The sequence below is a fragment of the Acomys minous genome, assembly GCF_964271855.1.
Source record: "Acomys minous genome assembly, chromosome: 4".
NCBI lineage: Eukaryota > Metazoa > Chordata > Mammalia > Rodentia > Muridae > Acomys > Acomys minous.
In genome coordinates this window covers 27,833,377-27,853,181 of record NC_140486.1, presented here as the reverse complement: position 1 = coordinate 27,853,181, position 19,805 = coordinate 27,833,377, and the positions used below count along the sequence as shown (strand labels likewise).

General features: G+C 38.2%; 1 pseudogene across 1 annotated transcript; it reads left to right on the top strand.

The window, feature by feature from the left end:
- Positions 1–7,082: 7,082 nt before the first annotated feature.
- Positions 7,083–9,525, top strand: LOC311595811 (ferritin heavy chain-like; annotated as a pseudogene). The gene is made up of 3 exons: positions 7,083–7,630; positions 8,152–8,204; positions 9,406–9,525. The product of its transcript is annotated as a ferritin heavy chain-like (transcript).
- Positions 9,526–19,805: the final 10,280 nt, after the last annotated feature.

Sequence of the window (19,805 nt, the reverse complement as noted above, 5' to 3'; positions counted from 1 at the left end):
ACAATAAGTAAAATACTTAGCTACAAACTACCCCAGCAGATAAATGATGTATATGATAAAACCTACAAAATGATATTGAATGAATCAAAGACACAAATACATGGCAAGACACTTGTGTTCATAGATTGTGACAATTAATGTCAATGAACTTTCATGTTCAATAGTTTTTTTTTATTCAAGAATCACATGGAACTATGAAAACTATACATCCAGGACCAACATTGCTATAAAACAAAACAAAAACATGCTAGGTGCTGAATAGATGGCTCATCGGTTAAGAGCACGTATCTTCATTCCCGGCACCCATATTGAGCAGGTCACAACCACCTGCAATTACAGCTCCAGGGGGATTCTGCCATCTTCTTCCAGCTTCTCCAATCATGCTTCCACATGTGGCACACATCACACACATGAATATCAATAAAAAAATAAATCTGTTTTTAAAAGAACACAGCTATATAATTTGATTTCAAATTGTACTACAAAGCAGCAGTACTGTGAAAAAATGTGTTGCTGGTATAAGAAGAGATACATTGATCAATGAAACAGAATATAGAGCCCAGAAATGAACCAATACCTGTATGGTCAATTGATTTCTTTTTTCTACCAAAGTGACAAGAATATACAGTGGTAAAATATCAGTCTTCTTGATAAATGATGTTTATAAAATTAGAGTTCTAAATGCAAAGGAATTAAATTTGACTGTTACACTATAAAGAAAAATCCATTCAAATTGGAATCAAGTATAGATAAAAAAAAACTATGATGAGAAAGCATGAAAGAAAAACTAAACATTATCTTAAGTAGTTTTTATTTTGTTTCATTTTAGATACAAGCCCCAAAGCTCAAATAATTAAAAGTAAAAACAGACAAATGGGACTACTATTAGAATAAATAGTATGTAACAAGAAAACACACTGACTGAAAATATTTTCAAGCCAAACATCCAAACAGGGATTAATATCTACAATATACCAGGAATTCTTCCATAGTCAGATAACAAACCAATTATAAAATTGGCAAAGAAAAATGAATAGATATTTCTTAATAGAAGTCACATAACAGATATTTGAAAAAATATTCCACAGTGCTAATCATCGGGGAAATTAAAGCTGAAACAATAAGATGGGAGCTGAGGAGACACCTCAGTCAGTAAAGTGCTTGCCTTGTAAGTATAAGGACCCAAGGTTGATTGTCAGCACCAATGAGAAAAGTTGTTTGCAGCAGCGCATGCTGTAATCCCAGCACTAGGGAGGCAGAGGCAGAATTCCCAGAGCTCAAGAACCAAGTATAGCCACATCAGGAAGATCCAGGTTCAGTAAAAGAAGTGGAGGGCAGCTGGGGAAGACAGCGTCAATATCTGTCTCCCACATGTATCTGCACACACATGTGTACATGCACAAACACACAAAGAAGATACCACTTCAAGACAAAGATAGGGGTTTGCAGAGAATAGATAGAAAAGCAAACTCTTGTTGGTGAAACATAACTTAGTACAGTTAGTATGAAAAATCATATGGGGGAGCTGAATGTGGCAGCACATGTCAGTATTCCCAGCACCTGAGAGGAGGTGACAAGAGGAACAGGAGTTCAAGAGTACTTTATGCTACATATGGGTGGGATTGGACAACACTACACTGAGTAAAATGAGCCAATCAAAGGAAGATTGGTAATGCATGGTCTCCATTACATAGAAAATCTAAAACAACCAAGTCACCTAAGTAGAGGTGAGTGATGCCCCTAGGAGATGGAGCTGAAAGGAGCAGGAGATGAGCAACAGTTACCAGATCAGGAACAGAGTAAGGCTTCTGGTTTGCAGGTTCCACTCTACTGCAGAATGTAATGAATACAAACAATGATAGTGTACCAAATTTCACAGTTCCCAAAGAATGCATCTCAGAAATTCTCACCACAAAACTGCTTTAGAAAAGATGAATTTATTAATGCACTTGGTTATTAATCATTCAACACTGTATTCACAAGTCACAATGACACTTCAAGTACATGCCACTAATAAATACAAGGTATCTGTGCACAGTAACTTTTAAAACATGTGTGTATGTCCTAATTAATTGCATGAGCTGGAAAAATATAACAGGGGTATGAAAAGAAGTAAGCATACCATAACAAACTATTGGTTTTATATGTCAAAAATCCAAAATGATTCACAACCAGGCATAGAGACAAGTTCATGTTTTGATACCAATAAGAACACAGTCTATACCCTTACCCAAGATGTTCTCAATTTTCCTTTATGTAATATTTTTCAGAATTAGGAGAAGCTATACACATGATTCAAAACATTACTTTGTGATTCATACATCAAACATGACATCAACATTTATAACAGCTAAAAACAATTTGGAAGTAACATTTTAAAGGTCGCTAAAAACTGATTAATTTCTAGGAATAGATGTGGCAACTATAAAAACCAGTTTAGAGCAATGCACATTATCTAAAGAAATCAACAGCAGCAGAAAACTATGACTCCACATGCAAAAACATCGGCATACCAGTGCTAAACATCCCTCACCTTACAGAAGGTAATTTCATTTACAATAGTCAGGTAATTCTGATATTTAAGTAGACGGGCATAAAACAAAAGTAGTCAGAAATCTGTGCAAAGAAATTACCCTTTGCTAGGCACTGTTTTTTTTTTTCCATCTGGCATCACACTTCTCTCTACTGGAGAGATAAGTTCCCCACTCCAGATCTATCACAGGAATGAAGCCATGGCTAAGATATGAGGCCAGATGTACTAATTTATGCATGTCCTCATTCAGTCTCTACTAGCTCTAATTAGAAAACATACTGTGTACAAGCCCTTAGACAAACGAAGCCTTCCAGGTTTTGTAAAAGCAACTCTGATCCCTGCAGGCATGTGCAAAATGAGTTGAATGTTGGCTCTGCTATTGAAGGGATACAAGACTTGGATGAGTAATTTCATCTTTCAAGGTCCTTATTTTTTTTAACAATAAAAATCAGATTATTTTTGCTTTTATCGAAAATAGATTTTTTTAATGCAACATATTCTGATTATGCTTTTCCTTTCCCCAATTCTGCCCAGGTCCTCTCCACCTCTCTCTTCCCACCGTTACCCACACCCTTTCGGTCTCTCATTAGAAAGCAGTCAGGCATCTAAGGGATGATGATAATAAAATAAGATAGACTAACAACAAAAACAAATAAATCAGATTAGGACAAAGCAAACAAACAGAAAAGGGCCAAAGAAAAACACATGAAATACATATAGACACAGAGACACACATATTTGCACTTTCAATAATTCCTTAAAACACAAAACCAGAAACCATAATAGATACCCAAAAGACCTGTAAAGTTAAAAAAAAAAATTCTGTGACACTACACAAGTCAAAGAGCGTCCTAAGATGCTATTTGATCCATTTTTGGTGGGCCATCTACTATTTGATATAAGGCCTACCATTAAGAGTGTAAGTCGTTATCAATTAGAGCTAGCTCCTGGCTTAGGGATCCGGGCATGTGTCTAGTTCTTCTTTCAGCTATGGGACCCTATCTCTCACAGACCCATTTAGGTAGGTCTCTTGCATGCTGCCTCAGCCTGGATAAGTGTTCCCTTTACTCCATGTCCTCACCAGCATGGGCTGTTATATATTTTATTGATCTTGTTTATTCAGACTAGTGTAAAATGAAATCTCAAGGTAGTTTTGCAATTCCCTGATGTCCAAAGATGTTGAATATTTCTTTAAGTGCTTCTCGGCCATTTGAGTTTCCTTTATTGAGAATAATCTGTGTCTAGCTCATTTTAAATTATGTTATTTTCTTGATGTCTGGGATGTTTGTTTGTTTGTTTGTTTACTTCTTTATGTATTTTAGGCATCTGCCTTCTCTTGGATGTGTAATTGGTAAAAAATATTTTCCTGTTCTGTAGGCTACTGTTTTGCCCAAATGAAAGTGTCCTTTGCTGTGCAGAGGCTTTTCAGTTTCACCTGGTCCCATTTATTAATTGTTGATCGCACTGCCTGCTCTGTGCTCTGTTCGGAACTTTTTTTCCTATGCCAATGAATTCAAGGATATTTTCCACTTTCTGTTTTATCAGGTTCAGTGTATCTGTTTTATTTTATTTTATTTTATTAATTTATTCATATTACATCTCAATGGTTATCCCATCTTTTGTATCCTCCCATTCCTCCCTCCCTCCCATTTTCCCCTTACTCCCCTACCCTATGACTGTTCCTGAGGGGGACTTTCTCCCCTTGTATATGCTCATAGGATATCGAGTCTCGTCTTGGTAGCCTGCTGTCCTTCCTCTGAGTGCCACCAGGCCTCCCCATTCAGGGGACGTGGTCAAATATGAGGCACCAGAGTACGTGTGAAAGTCAGATCCCACTCTCCACTCAACTGTGGAGAATGTCCTGTCCATTGGCTAGATCTGCGTAGGGGTTTGAAGTTTATGGCCTGTAGTGTCCTCGGCTGGTGCCATACCTCTAAAATCGGGAACAAGGCAAGCCTGCCCACTCTCTCCATATCTCTTCAATGTAGTACTCGAAGTTCTAGCCAGAGCAATAAGACAACAAAAGGAGATCAAGGGGATCCAAATGGGAAAGGAGGAAGTCAAATTGTCCCTATTTGCAGATGATATGTTAGTGTACATAAGTGATCCTCAAAATTCCACCAGAGAACTCCTACAGCTGATAAACACCTTTAGCAAATTGGCTGGATACAAAATTAACTCAAAAAAGTCTGTAGCCTTCCTATACACAAATGACAAGCTTGCAGAGGAAGAAATTAGTGTATCTGTTGTTGTTGTTGTTGTTGTTGTTGTTGTTGTTGTTGTTGTTGTTGAGGTATTTAATCCATTCAGACTTGCGTGTTGTGCAGAGTGATAGGTATGGGTCTATCCGCATTCTTCAATACGCAGCCACTCCGTCTGACCAGCGCCATGTGTTAGAGATGCTGTCCTTCCCCTAGTGTGTATTTCTGGATTCTTTGTCAAAAAACCAAGTGTCCATAGGTGCAGGGACTCACGGCTAGGTTTTCATTCTGATTCCATTGATCAATGTGTCTGTTTTTTTGTGCCAGAACCATGCTGTTTTTATCACTATATTTCTTTATTACAATTTTAGATCAGAGATGGTGATATCTTGGATTTTTGTTTTGCTCTTGTTGTTGTTGTTGTTAGTGGTGGTGGTGGTGGTGGTGGTGGCGGCAGTGGCGTGTGTTTCCGTATAAAGTTGAAAATTATGTTGGAATTTTGATAAGAATTACATTGAATCTGTAGATTGCTTTTGATAGGATAGCCATTTTTACTAAACCAAGTAATTCTATGGATCCATGAGCACAGGGGAAATTTCCATTTTATATCTTCTTCAGTTTATTCTTCAAAGACTTTAAAGCTTTTTTCATACAAGTCTTTCACTTGTTTGGTTAGAGCTACCTCAAGATGTTTCATGTTGTTTGAGACTAAAAACCTGATTTCTTTCTCAGTCCATTTCTTATTTACATATAAGAGGACTACTATTTTCTTCTGTATTAATTTTGTAATCTGCTACTTTGCTAAATATTTTTTATCAGCTGCAGAAATTTACTGATGATGTTTTTAGGGTCACTTATGAGTACTACCATATCATCTGCAATAAACATGCTTTAAAGGACTTCTTCCCTTCCCAATTGTACCCACTTGATCTTCCTCGGTTCTTTTATTTCTCTAGCTAAGACATCAAGTGCCATCTTGAATAGGTATGGAGAGGGTGAAGAAACTTGTCTTGTTCCAGATTCTAGGAGAAGTGCTTCTAGCTTCTCTCCCTTTAGATTGATGTTGCCTATGGACTTGCTATAAATTATCTTTATTATGTTGATGTATATCTAATTGTATCTTTAATCTCTCTAGGACTTTTATCATAAAGAACTCTTGGATTTTGTCAAATGTCTTATTATTCCCTGGAATAGTTGTTCTGAGAAGAAAAAAAAATGTTCAACATTTTTAGATTTAAGTTCCTGGCAAATCAAAAATATTCAATACAAATTTTGTTTCTCCTAGATTCACATCAACATATTAACCTAGAATAATTGTTGGAAACATTTAATTAAATGCCAGTTAGTTACCAAATGGGTTGGGTGACAATTAAATCCAGACTTTCAAGTAGAAATATCCCTGACTTATTTTCCTGTAATATAAGGTTTAACCAAGTAGTTTTTGAAGCTTTAAGAAAAGATGCATCAATTTTTTATAAATTTTGCTCCAGGGTCTTTGGAGCTCACATGCTGTTCAAGAGAGAATGGAAGCCTGGACTGAGATGAAAAGGTGAGGCTTTTGATGCCATTGCTAATGAGCTGATGAGGCCTGCTGAAGCATGCTGAGGCCAGATCTCAGCTCACCGGAAAGAGCAGCAGCAGCTGTTGTGAATTGTGGGAGGTGGGAATGGCAGCACGCGTGCTGTGTTCTTCACAACCCTGCCCTTCCCCCACTGGTTTACAACATGCGGCACGCGAGGGTCCTATTAATGAGGAACGTGGTCTTCAAGCTTCCACCTTTACAGCAGAATTATCCCTTGAATGCATGCCGGATACCCAGATACCTGATTAGCACAGTTATGTTCAGATGCATTTGAAAGATATCTGTTTTCTATCATATTGTTTACACAAACTCCCACCCATTAGTGGGTTTTGTGTGTTATTTGCAGCTACTTCTAAGAACACAGTTTATACCCTTGCCCAGATGTTATGAAACTTCAGTTATGAAATATGTTTTGGAGATAAGGGAAGTTGTATACATGAATCAAAACATCACATAAATATGGACTAATATTATGTGCCAACTTAAAATATCTTTAAGGCCAGAGATCCTCAGCCCAGAGTCCCTGTGGTTTCCTGCTTCAACATTTCTTGAACAGAAACATGTGCTCAAACCGACCCACCCCAGGTCACCGCTCCAGACCAGAGCCCCATTTCTCACTGCTGCTTCAGAGTCTCCACAGTTTCTTGCCCCCACCACCTTGGCCAGTGACCACCGAGTCTCCTTTGCAGGTTCTTCAGAGCTACTACCAGGACTGCCATTGACCTCCAGATACCTGGAGCGGAATGCCCCCTGTGTCTGTCTGTCCATGGCGCCACTTGATCAGGATGACGTACTCTGAAGAACTTTTCCAAATACTTTCTCGGCCAATCTCAGGGGGAGAGAGAACATACTGAGAAACTGATGATGATGATGATGATGATGATGATAATGATGATGATGATGACGATGATGGTGATGATGTGCTAACTAAGGAGGTAGCCACGTCTTTCTGCAGAATTATCAAGAAGCCAGACCACGGTTATACCCGAGAAGACAGCCTGAATGCAATGGACTGTGCACTGCGCTCGGAAAAGAGTGTGAACCAGTCACTACCGAAACTGCACAAACTGGCCACTGACCAAAACAACCCCCACTTATGTGACTTCATTGAGAAACATTACCTGAACAAACAAGTGAAACACATCAAATAACTGGGTGACCATATAACCAACTTGAGAAAGATGTACACCCTTGTATCTGGCATGGCAGAATGTATCTTTGACAAGCATACCCTGGGACACAGTGATAATGAGAGCAAAGCTGACTTTCCCAAAGCCACAAGTGATGTCACTGGTCACCGAGCAATGCATACAGGTTGGGGCTGCCTTTGCCTGTTCTGTAACCCACTCCAAAACATCTACTTAAATTCTTTAGTTTATAGCATTATTTCTTTTTTATTTTAAATTTTAATTTTATTTATTTATTCAGATTACAACTCAATTGTTATCCCATCATTGGCATCCTCCCATTCCTCTCTCCCTCCCACTTTCACCCTAGGGTACAGCATTCTTTCAAATGAAGAATTTTGGTACCCCCCCCTCTCAAAAATATTTTTTAAGCTGTAACATTTTCTAAGTAATGTGACAAGATGAGAAGGTTGCACAAGAGGCAGTGACATTGCTGTGTGTAACAGCTATCGTAAAGATATATGCACATAAAAAGACGCTGGTTAAATAATATAATATAACATAAATAATAATATAAATAACTCATGTCTAGTTCAGCATGAGTCAATCACACGGGACAGAAAATGGAAACAATGAATGTCACTTGGAGCTTTTAATTTAATCACAGAATCCAAATAGCTAATATTTCTATTTTTTTTCTCTTTTCAGCAAAAATAAATGACTCCTTGCCAGTCAGGACATTTACATCTCTGAAAGCATTGGTACCACAAGACATTTTCTTTTCTTCTTTTTATCTGTATGTGTGCATCTCTTGCATGCACGTGTATATTAACATTGGCATGTGTGTGGGTACACATACGTGTGCTCACATACAGTCCAGAGATTGATGCTGCCTGCCTTACATCATCCCTCTCCACCTTGTATGTTAAAGCAGGATCTTTCACTTGATCTGGTTATCCAGATTTCCGCTGGACTCTCCTGGTTTTACCTCCCGAGTGCTAGAATCACAAAGCCTGGGGGACAGCAAACGCCCACCTGGCACTTATGTGGATGCTGGGCTTCCAAGCTCTACTCTTCGTACATTGGTTCACTGAGCCAATTTCAAAGGCAGAACTTTTTTTTTATTCCTCCATATCATCTCTTCTCACACGCCAGCCTCTCCTGAACTTAGAGAGCAGAACGTTGCCAAGGCTAATGAGGCACGCCTGCAGAGAATAATTCTCCCAGGGATGTTAGCCAGTGCACATTTCAGTGGTTCATTTTAAACATCCACAAATCCTCTGGTTGTCGGAAGGAAAAAATGATTCTCCGTCTCTGCTCTTGTTCTCATTTAATCATTCGTTGCCTTGCGTGCATGAGACAATTTTTTTTTCCTTCTTTCTCAATGAAAGATCAGATTTAACACAGTAGCTCAGCAGACTCACAGGATAATTTTACCAGTAAAAGCGTCTATAATTCACAGGAACAACGTTTAACCTGGAGACTTCATCATGGTGGTCTTGTTCAGTTATAATGCCATATTAACACATCTTACTATAAGCATCATCCTAGACTGTCACTCCACATTGGGGTTTGTGGCTGTTGTGGCTTTTTTAAAATGGCAACAGTGCAGTTTCTAGACCTCAGCAGAGATGCTAATTGGAAGTTTAGCAATTTGTGGTTTCTCTTTTTTAAAAATCATGAATCACTTATAAGGCTACACTCCTTGGCATTGAATGCTAATTTTGGGAACTGCCAGGTGTGCATCTGTCTGTGTGCAGGACACTGTCCAGAATGTAATGACGTATTTGTGAGCAGTACAATATTAAGTTCAGTACTGTCTTGTTGACCATTTAAAGTGAATGGGATGTTTCACGAAACTGAACAAGACAGTCTGTTGCCCACAGACTGATTAAGGTTGTTTTAAGCATGAGGTGTTCAATGGGCACATTAACATAAGCTCAAACTTCCACTGTTTTCTAGAAGAATTCCACAGACAGAACCAATGAAATAATGAAGCTGTTTGGATCTTACCACACCGATTTCGGTCAGAGTCCATGGGCCAAAGTTGGAATTCTCAAAGGTTTTCTGGAATGGTCATAGGTTTAAGTCAATGTGTGTGTGTGTGTTGCACACACACACACAACTATGGGGCCATTTGGACTTGCTACCTACTTCCTTCAAATTGTTCCTCAAAACTCTTTAAAAGGAACTGACAGAAGCCATACTTGATTCTTCCGTCCATTGGCACTCAGATTCCTTGCAAGCATCTTCTCTTTTCAGCCTCAGCACTGAGGTGTAGGCCACCAGGACCCTTGCACTCTCCGTTTCATTCTTCATGCTGAGGCCTGAATTAATTTTGACTATGCGCCTGCTGTGAACTTGAAGACCTCAGTTCTACAGTTGCAATAAAACAAAATGCCCCAATATCCCAATTATGTTAACTTTCTCAATAAAGGATTCGATTGTATTACACAATTTGTCTTAAATTTTATAACCAGCCCTACACTCTTTGCCCTTAAGAAGATCATTTAGAGCAGTGGTTCTCAGCCTTCCTAATGCTGCGACCCTTTTAAACAGTTCCTCATGCCTCAGTTATATTAACTATATATATATATTAATTAATTAAATAATATATATGCTGCTACTGTAAGTGTAATTTTGCTACTGGTATTAATCACAATATAGATATCTGATATTCATGATATCTGATATGCAATTTCTGTGAAAAGGTTGTTCAACCCCAAGGGGGTCACAATCTACAGGATGAGAGCCACTGATTTAGATAGAAAAGGGAAAATAGTTCAATGTTATTTTTCAAGTACATTGTCCCTTAATGTAATCTTTGAAATAAAATATCTCAATGCAGCGAACCATGTCTTGACCCTCAGTAATGATTAAAAAAGTAAATAAGCCTTGCTTTGAATTTGCATTGTTGAACATGAAGAATGATTCCCTGTGATTTGTACCCAGAAACACAACAGAAATGTTCAGAAAATGTTCTATATGAAAAAGAGAGTGTGGAATAAAGTCATAGTCCTTATTTCTGTTGCAGCACATAGATTGACCATTAGAAAAACATCTACTGGGGTGCAAGAGTGAAGCTGACAGGAAACAAAAGCATGGATAGCAAATCCTCTGAAAGAAACAGGAAGGACATCAGTTCTTCTCTGTAAGGTGGGAGCTAGCTTCTCAATACTGATCCTAAGGAAGCATTGTTGCATGTCTCAGTATATTTCAAACAATGCGGAGAAGTTAAATGGCCATACATGTAAGAGATCATGCTATATTACCTGGATGCTTTTAGTGAATAGAGCAATGTAATCATGTCATGGGGACTGGAAATGTACCTAGCAGAGAAAGGGCTCCACATCCATGGATTTCTGTCACGCCTTTATGTTGTCCCGTCATGTCTATGTCTTCCTGCCCCCTAGCCCCTCTCTCCTTGTTGTGAACAATACACTAGTAAGGGCAAATAAAGACTCAGGAGAATCCAATCAATACGTGTGGCTCCTACATATTAAAATAAGGTGATATCTGCAAAGGAGTCAATCATTTCTTCTGCTTCTGTCTCTTGACAGAGTCCTTTGAGAATGTAATTCATTGATTCCATCTGGCTTATTGCCATTGGGGCTGCTTGAGTTTTTATTTGTTGGAGGCAGGTGCAAATACAGCTAGAAAAGATGCAAAGTAAGGCTATCAACCTGTGGTTTAATTCTCCTTTTCCAGATGCTACCCCAGTCATAGACGTTCACAGAAGGAAAGCTGCTAGGCTGATGAGTTGAGAGGAAAATAACCAAGCATCAAGTGTAATTAACAAGTCTAGCCCAGTCTTTCTCAGTGGTGAAGAAAAGTTACCTACCATTTTTTCCTGTATTTTTCATTTTTCTTTTTTTCTTTTCTTTTCTTTTCTTTTTTTTTCTTTTTTTTCTTTTTTTACATGAAGAGAATTAAGGGCATGCCTGACAAAGCTGCTTGAATATAAAGAGTTTTTCTGAGTTTTGGTAAGGCTGATGGGAACTTTTCTCACAACACTCATCATTTCTTTTCTGTACCTCCCCTTTTGCTCCCATCATCCACTGGCATGAAGCTTAGCCACGCTATACACCACTTCCACAATAATGTAAAATGATGAGGAAAAGTACTTTATAAATCTTCTTAAGTTTAAATCTCTAGCTGACAGATAATAAAAGACAAGGTGCAAATAGCTTTCATTTCCAAAGGCAGGTGGTATTGCAGGAAATGTAGCATTAACTAATTAACTATTTGCTTGTTGATTTTTTAATTAATGGGATTGAATTACAATTTTAAACTATTAAAGTTGAATATACCATTGCACTATAGAAGAAATAATCTGTTCATACATTTAAAAGATACACATGGTTTCTACACTGCTAAAGCGCACACACACACACCAAAAAAAAAACTTTGTGTGTATTTTGGGCAATGGTATTTCACAATAATTGTGATTTTGATAAATAGGCAAGATATCTTGAAAGCTACCAAAATCTGTCAGATGGATTTTGATAATGCCAATAAAAAGCACAATTTTGCAGTTATGTTAAAGTCTCTACAATTTAATAACGATTTATTAGGGTAAGTCTCTGATGCTTTGCTGTGGGTACGATGGTCTTACTCTTTATGTGGTCTCTACAACTTCTGTCACTAAATAATTTTGATGTCTCCTCTTAGTTAACTGGTATTTCAGGAAGAAAAAAAAACTAAAAGTGAGAGAAAGTAAACGACAATTTACCTGCATTTTGATGCCATGTATAAGGCCTTCAATTTAGGCCCAAAAGGATGTCGGCTCATACTCAGTCTTGTCACTTACTACCAATATGGTCTGGAAAACTGCCATAATTGCCAGAGGCTTAGTTGAAAATTTAAGTTGCTTGGAGACTGCTATAAGTATTTTTACTTAGATAACTATGTCAAATGCCTTGAAATAAATCCTCAAAGAGTAATATCTCTCTTTTCTTCCTATCTCTTGGCTATCCCCAATTTCCAGAACAAAAGTACTTTGACCTTTAAAGATAAGGGCACATCCCCGACTTCCCTAAATGCATTTGGCAGGAAAAAAAATCTGAATAATTATGAGCCCCTTGTCTACCATTGACACTTTTCTTAGAATTTAGGCACTCATCAAGGAAACAGTCTCTCTCAGTGTTACCTGTCTCCCTCCAAACAGCAACTGTGAAACACCCAGGAGTAGCAAGCCAGGCCTACATAAATGTGGAACTCCCACTGCAAATGTGACGAAATTTACCTTTTCTGGAACAAATGAACACAAAAGAATATCAAAGCATATATGCATATTGAGGAAAATTTGTGAGATTGTAAAATTGTTGGTCAAACCTCCTATTTAGCCAAAACTAGAGCCACCACAGTAAGTGAGTCTAGAATTCATTAAAAAAAAAATAATGTTACTTCAGTTTCCAAAGTCTGAACCTGAGTGAATTTGTATCATAGTTTCTGCAACAATAAAGCTAAGATTAGCAAGGAAGGAATTAATTTTGCATCTCTTAGTCATAAAATTTATATGCTGTATTACCCATAAAGTTGAGTATCACAGCCTCGAGAATTCTGTTTTATTTGGGTTATTTATCAGTGGATATGTGAATAAGAGTCTATTTTAAGATACCTCATTTGTAAAAACATTGTACAAGTAATAATACTTCTAAACATATTAAAACTGCACTTTCATTTATCATAAATCCACTTCCTCTGACTCCTCACCCATTAAATGAGTAATATTCGTGACTCTAGGGTGTTGCTGGCTATTTTCTAGAACAAATAAGTCATTATTCAACTTTCAGCCCCAAGCCAAATTATTCCTGACTTCACAGCTAGATGACAGCCTTGGGAGCTAAGTTTTTCTAGGAGGAATATGTTTTCTAAATTCCAAAGTCTTCATTTTGTATTGTAGAGCTTATTTTCTACTCTCAGACTAACTGCACATAGGACTAAGCCTTTTTTTTTCCTTGTTTTTAATTTTTATTGGGAATCAAGCATGCATAACATAGATGTTAATGTTTTAACTACTCTTACGTGCACAGCTCATCTGCATTAGATAGAGTCATATCACTTTGTAATCACCACAACCACCATTTATTTCCAAAAGTGTCTCTCATCCCTTCCAAACTCTAGCTCTACTCAGCCCTAACTCCACATCCCCTTTCAGTTACTTTCTGCTTTTATGAATTTGATCTTTTTCCATTTATTAGTTCTTTGAAAATTTAAGACAGGGTGTTTTGATCATATTTACTCCCTCTACGAAACCTCCCAGATTTACTCCTATCCTTATCCACCCAACTTTGTGTTTTCTCTCTCCTTTTCTTAACCTATAAAATGCAGTTCTTCTTACCCATACATTCTTGGATGCATGGCCTTCAGTAGAAGATGGCCTACCAAGCAGGTGTCACACCCTTAAGGAAAATCAGTTCTACCTCACTCAGCAGCTGTCAACTGCCAATAGCTACGGGTGGGGCTTTGTGCCCACCTGCACTGCTCCATGCCGGAATTTTGCCTGGCTTGAGCTTGACAGGTCTTCTGAGTGTTGTCTTAATTGCTGTGAATTTATATGTGCAACTTCCCTGCTGTGTCTAGGAAAAATGAATGTTTTCCCTGTAGCTATCCGCCACCTAATAGCTCTCACACTCTTTCCACTCTTCTTCTGCAAGGATTTCTAAACCTTGGAAGAATGGTATCCATTCCGGCCTGAGCATTCAATGGTCTCTTAATTGCTGAACCTTGATCAGTTATGAGTCTCTGTGTTTATCAGAATTTACTGCAAAAAGAAACTTCCCTGAGGAGGACTGAGAAATTTACTAATCTATGGATATAATGGTAAATCTTTAGGGACTGATTTAATTATACCCAATCATCAGAATAATATTAGTAGGTTCTCTCCTGGAGTTTATGATACATCTAACCACAGGTTCTTGGTCCCAATCGCAGTATGTGGTCTGTGTTTCAACCTTTAGGGTAAGCACTAAGTCCAATAAGAAAGTGACTACTTGTACCCATGACATTTCTGCCACTATTGCACCAATGGGCATTTCTTGCCAGGCCAGTCTTTATTGTAGGTTGGAGGAGTTACAGTTGGATCATTGATGATTACTTATCTCTACTGGTAGTTCAAAACATCTCCTAGCAGTATGAAAGCTAGGCAGTAAGGCTGAAACTTACAGTTGGGTATCAGATTCATTTCTATGGGTTTTTTTTTTATGATTCGAGTATGAGGTGTCTTCAGCAATAGGGTCTTACTGTCAAGTTCTGGAAGGCAACCAAGCAAAGCACTTAGAGATGACTCTTGACCATGGGAAGAGAAGGAGGAAGGAAGCTCTCATATGTAAAGAGAGCTTTAAAGAATTTAGGAGATATTAATGTAGAACAATACTGCATTAGTCATTGAAATACAACTGGATGTTTCCACCATTCTGGACCAAATATGGAAGGAGAAAGAGAAAGAGTAAGAGATGAAAAGTAATACAGAAGTCCTTTCCCACTTGGAGCTACAGCCAGAGGAAGCTGCAGAGCTGCTCTGTGCCCTTTGGGCTGATCACAGTATAAGAGATACATCAGGACACTTAGAGATGGCACTTGCCTTCCCCGACTCCTCCATGTGCTTGACAGATACTGAGATACAAAGTGTGTGTGTGTGTGTGTGTGTGTGTGAGAGAGAGAGAGAGAGAGAGAGAGAGAGAGAGAGAGAGAGAGAGAGGATGAAATTCTTTGCAGGCAGCTGAAAGCTGAAAACAACTTACCTTCCAGAACGTTTCAGAATTGGAGATGAGAGTAGTGAGATGGAAGTTGGAATATGTGTTGGGTCTCAGAGATGCTGCCATTAGAACAGACATCAGACTGCTACATCCGAATCCATATGTGACAGCCCATATGAGAAAAATCTCCCTTCTACCATCAATCAGAGTGCTATGTAAAACGTGGCAACATAAAGGAATCCTTTTAAGATGAGCATTTTATGCACTGAAAAAGAGTCACATTGGATGGAACATATCATAATGGGCACTGATTGGCACGTTACTGAATGGAAATCAATAATATTGAGCAAGGTAAGTCATATATATTTATTTTATGCATATCTTAATTTTACCCTTCTCTAGCCTCTCAGAGAAGGTGAGGGCCCACCATAAGGCTTCCGGCTGAACTGTATGAATCAGGAATTCAGGACCCTCTCATTCTACTCACCTTGAAAGATAACAGAGCATGTCAGAATTTTTCAAAACACAAAGGTTCTAATGAATTCGATCAAATGCTATCAAGTATTGATGTATGTATTGACTTAAATATGTGAGCTGTTTTAAAGCTTCAAATAAAATTCATTATATCTCACTCAAAAAATATCAAAAAGCGTGAGTAGAGAAACGCTGTCATCACCCTAACACCTGGAGTTGCAAAGTTATAAACTAAACTAGGATTAACCTTTGATTCAACAGTACAAGAGCTTCAAACAGAGCACCCTAAAATAAGTAAATGTGCCAAATCATAATACTTCTAGTGCAAATCAACACTATTAGTCTAAAATGAATGCTTTTAACACAGCAGACCTCAGTACTTGAATTCTCAAAAGTGACCCAATAAAAACTAGTGGATCCCAACAAGATGAGTCAGAGTGTGGTAATGGAGATAGAAAATTAACACAAGGTAAGTTAATACATGGGAGGTCATTGTGGTTCATGGAGGTTCAGTCTCCCTGGGACTCTCTGGGAACAGATCCCTCCTCTAAGCCATATTACGTAATGAGGAAGTCAGTAATGTATTCTCCAGCATCCATTCCTGATTGGCTGAGGCATGTTCTTAGGAGCATTAATACCCCAGCCCTTCAAACACATCTCATCCAGGGACAAGTGTGCCAATGAAATATCATAAAGGGATGTAAAGGACCAATGCAGTGTGAAGCATCTGCACAGGTGAACAACCAAGTCCATTAGACATCTGGGTGACATCAAAGCAGAAAAGCATCAATCAGGAACTGTTGGAAAAAGAAACAAAAGTGTGCCGGGTGAAGGTGACCATGAGAGGACACTATTCTTTTGTTAGTCTGTCTAATATTGAGACAGAGCCTCCCTGATCTTCTTACGGCTGCTCTGGAACTTACAAATTCCCTACCTCTGTCTCCCAAGTGCTGGGATTACAAGTGAGTTCTACAACACCCATTTTAGAAGGCATTATTCTGGTAAATTATACAGTGTAATTTTGCTTAACTTGTACATTTGTGCTACAATTTTATTTAATTATTCTTTGCCATCCAATTCAATTGAGTATCATCTGAAAAGATGCAGAAATTTTGGAAAATTGCCTGCTGGAGTCCGGTGTAAACCCTAAAAGCTTAATTCCTTTTCTTCACATTCCTAATAAGATCATGTTGAAGTAAATAAGTTATATTTGAGAATGAGAAAAAAAGAAATTTAAATTTTTTATTTCTTATGTGCTTGAAACTTTTATCACTAACTGGGAAATGGTGAGTTTTATATGACTGAAATTCAAATTTTGATTATTAATGATTTAAGAAATAAACATCTGCTCTTAAATAATTCATATTAAATATACAAATATGGTTGAACAGATTTGTAAAATCTGTTTAACTTAATTCACAGTGGTAGTTCACAGTAATTTGGGATAATGAGTTTTCAGAAAGTATTAATGAAGAAAGGGGGCGTGTGCACATGAGTACACATGTGACCTACTGTGCACTTCATTTTCACTTTCTCTTCATCCTCCCGCCTCCAAAGAAAAATTAGCACTGACAAAAGCAGGCAAAATAATGAATTATATAAAGGGTAGCTTCTTCATCGTCAGTGATCCTGGGCCCTTGCATGTTAGGATGCCCATCTGCTAGACCAACAAACTCAGAGGATTATGGATTTTAACACAAAGATCTAGAGGCATGTGACTAAACAATCTAGAAGAAGAGACTTTAAATAAAGCTCCAAATAAAGCTTGGTCCATGTACCCAGATCAGAAGCTTACTGCTCTGGGCTTTGACAATCAGTAGCTCTACCTGTATCTGGCAACCAGTGATCTATGACTTATAGAAGCAGTTAACATGAACAACCACAGGTGATGGCCAATGCTTTGGCTTTTAAGCACTGTTGCCAGAGCTCCTTGCTCTTAATTATAAGTATAGCTGCATACCTTCAGCTCTTGAAGTCTGGAGATTCTTCTCCAAGGCTTTGGCATCTTACTGGAACTCTTTCCATGACTGAGACCCACAGGTTCTCATCTTCCATACTTTATAGCCATCACCCCCTACCCTCCATGCACCAGACACACACACACACACACACACACACACACACACACACACACACACACACCTTTCAAATCTTAACTCTTTCTCTCCTCTTACTTCTTTTATATTTCCATTATTCTTCAATTTTTTATGTAATTTCGACCTCTGGCCAGTGGATGCCATCACTCACATTCTTTGCTACTTTTTTTTTCATACACCATCCTAGCCATCTATAGCTATGATAAGGACCGCAGTAGTAAAAGACCACCTGGAAGAGAGTATGTTACTGGAACCTAGTATTGCAATAGCAAGAGGGGTCACACGGGGAGGGCTACCCTGAAAGCAAAGACAACAGCCTGGATATATAATCAGGAGAAAGGTGTGAAATGTGTGCACCATGTAAGCTCAGGATTATATTGTGCAACAATTAGAATGCAGCTCTAATTCAACTAATCAGAAACTGCATGTAAGAATAGATTACAAGACTCAAGTAAGGACCAGTCACTTGCCTTGCATGCACCAATCACAAGCTTTCTGTTGAGTCGGATGAAGAAGCTCCCCCCTTTGGCCTGAGAATAACTGCAGCACAAGTAGGATATTCTAGAGTTTACCTGCTAGTGTAATGGCCGAGGCTGGACCAAGATGTCTGAAACAGTCGGCCTTCTGGAGCAGATGTAGGGGCATCAGTTGCAGTGTTCCTTATAGCTAGACTGTGGTTTCCTCAAGGGATCCATGGAGCATTCAATGCAGCTAGAAACTGTGACAATGACAGTTTCTCTGGTTACAAGAAGCAGAGCTGCTCTGCCATCAGCTCTCTGGTCAAGAAAGATGCCCCAGATCACAAGAGTCTGACAGCTTCAAAGAATCAAGCCCAAAGGCCTCCAAAGGAAAAGGAGATACTAAACATGTTTACAAGAAAAGCTGTAATTGATGTTCTTCTTTTCTTGCCAGAGTTCTATTTGTTTCAATTTTTCATACAACGTATTTTGATCGTGTTTTTTCCCCTCGTATAATTTCTTTCAGCTACTTTCCACCTCCCAACCCACCGAGCTTCATGATCATTGCTGTTCTTAACAGTATTTAACAGTGCTTACTTAATCATCCAAATGCCTTAGGGATACTTGAGTCACACTGTCTCAGTGAGAATGATGTGCTTAATTTACTTTACTTCACGGCGAAAGCAAAAGTAAAACTCCAAATTTACAAAGGGTAAATGATAACAATGAGAAGAAACAGAGGCAAAATATCTAACGAAATAGCCAAGAAACATCCCCACATACAAGTCCCAGTTGAATGACCCAGATATTTAGAAGAAAATAGCTACCAAAACACAGGACAAGTATTACTAAGGCAGGAAATAGACAAGTCTATCCACTCTCCTCAGATTACAATGTGTATGGGAGAACACCTCTCATTTACTAGAAGGGAAAATTTTTATCAAAAAAGGTTATATTGGACCTAATACCTTAATAACATATGTTACCACTGATGGATTTATTTGATTCAATAATTATTTTAAATCTCCAGCTAATAATATCCAAAGATTTGTTTAAAATGCTTCAAGTAATTTTTGTAAGCCTGCATTATCTAGAAAAAAAATATTTTATAAAATAAAACATAAGCACAGTCTTAAAACCCCTTTAACTGGCTGTATGTCTCAATACAGGATATTTAGCATATTTAAAAAGCATATTAAACATTAATAGAATCTATAGAAACTAGAGTGCAGTGATCATAATGCGGAAAGAGGAGGGCCTGGGGGCCAGAAAGATTACCCCGCTGTGAGAAGCAAGTAGCTGAGTCATATGATACAGAAGCATACCCATGATTCCTGCTATTGCCCTCATACAATGAATAGGTCCAAATGCTCTACGTAAAATGTTTTTAAAGTCCATGCTATTTTAAAGTAATAAGCTACATGGTCAAACAAGCAACAGGTTTAGCATACATAAACAGAAGGTTACTTACTAATTATGACTAGTCATTAAGATCAAGTGATGCCGTGTAATGAGGCACATAACTAGAGCCCCAGGACCCTGCAGGTTTAAGCAGAAGAACAAGCTCAAGGCTAGCCTTAGTGTCATAATATAAAACCTTGCTTCAAAAGAAAAAAGAAAAAGCTACGAGAACT